At 43.4% G+C, this 3,381-nt stretch overlaps 1 protein-coding gene across 6 annotated transcripts in view; it reads left to right on the top strand.

Annotated features, from left to right (window-relative positions):
- LOC122544349 (guanine nucleotide-binding protein G(I)/G(S)/G(T) subunit beta-2) overlaps positions 1 to 3,381 on the top strand; it is a 171,047-nt gene that overhangs the window by 127,110 nt on the left and 40,556 nt on the right. For 5 of the 6 annotated variants that reach the window (XM_043683563.1, XM_043683560.1, XM_043683562.1 and 2 more), the window contains one exon: positions 2,628 to 2,694. The exons of the other annotated variant lie outside the window; for it this stretch is intronic. The gene's annotated coding sequence lies outside the window, so the exon portion shown is untranslated. The remainder of the gene's footprint in view (positions 1 to 2,627; positions 2,695 to 3,381) is intronic. 6 annotated transcript variants of the gene reach the window in all.

A 3,381-nucleotide genomic window follows, 5' to 3' on the forward strand; every position in this document is an offset into this window, starting at 1 on the left:
GTGGTGGAGGCTGGTACAATTGCAACATTTAAGAGGCATTTGGATGGGTATATGAATAGGAAGGGTTTGGAGGGATATGGGCCGGGTGCTGGCAGGTGGAAATAAATTGGATTGGGATATCTGGTCAGCATGGACCGGTTGGATCGAAGGGTCTGTTTCCGTGCTGTACATCTCTGACTCTATCCTCTCAGCATTGACCGTTTAGAATCCGATGTGTTTCAATGACAACGCCTCTCATTCTTCTAAACCCCATGGAATAGAGTCCCAACTTATTTAGCCTTTGCTCATTAGTCAATCCCTCCATACCGGGGATCATCCTGGAGAACCTTTTCTGATTCTCTGTCTCCAAAGAAATGATATCTTTCCTTCAATAAGGGTCTAAAACAGCTCACGGTACTCTAGATGTGGCACCTTGTACAATTGCAGTAAGATTTTCCTACTCATACACTCCAACCCCGTCGAAATAAGGCCGACATTGCATTAACCTTCCTGATTACCTGCTGGTAGAAAGTGAGGATTGCAGATGCTGGAGATTAGACTCGGACAGTGTGGTGCTGCAGAAGCACAACCAGTCTGGCAGCATCCAAGGACCAGGAGAGTCGATGTTTTGAGCATAAGCTCTTCAGGATGACCTGCTGCTCCTGTTTGGTAGCTTTCTGTGTTTCATGCACAAGTGCCCCCATTGTGTTGCAGCTTTCTGCAGTTGCTCTCCATTTTAAATTATATTCTGTTCTCTGCTCTCACTTCCAAAATGAACAACTTTGCATTTTCCAGCATTACACTTCATTTACACATAATACTTCAGGGCAGCACAGTGGCTCAGGGAACCTTGGGTGTCTGTGTGGGATTTGCACGTTCTCCCTCGTGTCTGCGTGGGTTTCCTCCGGGTGCTCTGACTTCCTCCCACAGTCCAAAGATGTGCAGGTTAGAGTGGATTGTCCAGGCTAAATTGTCCATCGTGTCCAGGGATGTGCCGGCTAGGTTGGTTAGCTATGGGAATGCAGGGTTACAGGGATAGGGTGAGGGGTCTAGGTGGGTTGCTATTGAGAGGGTCTGTGTGGACTCAAAGGACTGATTGGCCTGCTTCTGCACTGTCAGAATTCTATTAATCTGTGATAATTTGTCAATATGTTTAGTTGCTTAACCTATCAATATTTTTCTGTGAAATGTTTGTATCCCTCTTACAACCTGTCTTTCCACCGATTCTAATGTCTGCAAATCTGGAGGAAGAAAATGAATGTATTGGCATCCAAGACCTAAATATATATTGTTAACAGTTTTGGTCCCAGCACTAATCCGTGCGGGACTGCACTGGTCACAGGTCGCCACCTGCAAAAGAACGTCTTATCTCTACTGTTTTCTGCCCATGAGCCAATTCTCTATCCATGCCAATATTCTACTAACACTCTGGGCTTATATCTTTTGACCTTAACCTTTTATGAGGTACTTTGGGTTTGGACTTCCAGAAGGCTTTCAACAACACATCTACAGGCTCCCTTCCTATCTGCTTCCTTGTAAAGCTCTTAGAATTTAGACAGGTATGATTTCCCTTTTCATAAAGCCATGCTGATTGTTTGATTTGATTATAATTTTCTAAATGTCCTACTATTCCTTTCTTAATAATTTATCCTATTACTTTTCCGACGATAAATGTTAGGGTAATTGACCCACTTCTTGCCTCCCTCCCTTTTTCAATAGCGATATCACATTCGCAGTTTTCCAGTCCTCAGACTTCTACAGAATGCATAGATATTAGGAAAATTACACCCCAGTGCACCCACTATCTCAGTAGCTATCTCTCTTCGGATCTTAAGATGCAAGCCATCAGGGCCAGGGGCTTAACTCTTCACTCATTGGTTTGTCTAATATTATTTTAGAGAAGTTACTTAATTTCTCCGCCATATTCTTTGACATTAATGGAATGTTCCGATTTCTTCCACCATAAAGACTGATGCAAAATATCAGTTTCACTGCTGTTTCATTGTTTCCCAAAACTTTTCTTAAGGGGCTTATGTTTACTTTGACCTCTCTCTTCCTTTTTATATATTTAATAAGGTCTTATTGTCAGTTGTTATTTTCCTCGTGTTTTTGCTGTCTTTATTATTTCTTTAGTCCTCCTTTGCTGGATTCTGAATTTATCCCAGCTTTGGGACTGACTCACTGACTTTGGCCTCCTTTTATGTTTTTTCTTTCACCTTAATAATCTGCTTAGCCTCCTTGGTTTATCCCTCACACAATCTGTCTTCCTTTTCTGGGATGTATTCTTGCTGAACCTCAAAGGTCTGTCACTGCTGGCTTACCGTCATTCCCCCTGCTAATGTATCCATCCTATATCCAGGTAACCAATCTATCCAGCCCTGAGGGAGAGTCAGTGGACCCGGGACGTCAACTCTGATTTCTCTCCAAAGATGCTGCCAGACCTGCTGAGCTTTTCCAGCAGTTTCTGTTAATGTATCCACCTAGTTCACTTTCACTAGCTCTATCTTAATTTCATTGTAATTCCCTTTATTCAATGTAAATACACTGGTTTCCAACCCACGTTTCGCACACTCAAACTGATAATTAAATTCTACCATGTTCACTGCTTCTTATGGGATCTTTTCTTTTCTTCCTTTTCTCTTTGACAGTGAAGAAACATCGAGTGCAGAAAACTTGATTCAGGTACCACCGCCAAGAAGGAAAAACACCCGAGTGGTGAGTAACCAGTAGTGCCCTTTAGGGGAATCTTTTATTGGGAGGTAATTTATTAATTACACATTAATTGCCTCATTACACATTACCAGATCCAAGATCGTCTGCTCCCTGGTTGGCTTTGGGAAACAATTCTTAATGCACTGAATTTGTTGTCGTAGTTACCCTTTCCAATCAATGTGACGGTTAAAGTCGCACATCATTAGACTGACTAAGGGGGAGGCCATATTGGATTGGGTGCTAGGGAACGAGCCAGGCCAAGTGTCCGATCTCTCGGTGGGAGAGCATTTCAGTGACGGTGACCACAACTGCCTCACCTTTACGATAGCCGTGGAGAGGGATAGGAACGGACGGTATGGGAAGGTATTTAATTGGGTGTGGGGGAGACTTATGCTGCCATTAGACAGGAGCTGTGGAGTATACGTTGGGTACAATTGTCCGATGGGAAATGTACAACAGAAATGTGGAGGCTGTTTAAAGAGCACTGTTGCGAGTGTTGGATAACTTTGTCCCACTGAGACAGGCAAGGATTGGGAAGGTGAAGGAGTGTTGGACAATAAGAGCAGAGGAGCTTCTCGTCACAAGGAAGAAGGAAGCTTACTTAAGGTTGAGGAAGCAAGGATCTGGCACAGCTTGAGGATTACAGGGTAGCGAGGAAAGAACTCAAAAATGGATTGAGGAGAGCTAGGA

This window comes from Chiloscyllium plagiosum, chromosome 48, assembly GCF_004010195.1.
Source record: "Chiloscyllium plagiosum isolate BGI_BamShark_2017 chromosome 48, ASM401019v2, whole genome shotgun sequence".
NCBI lineage: Eukaryota > Metazoa > Chordata > Chondrichthyes > Orectolobiformes > Hemiscylliidae > Chiloscyllium > Chiloscyllium plagiosum.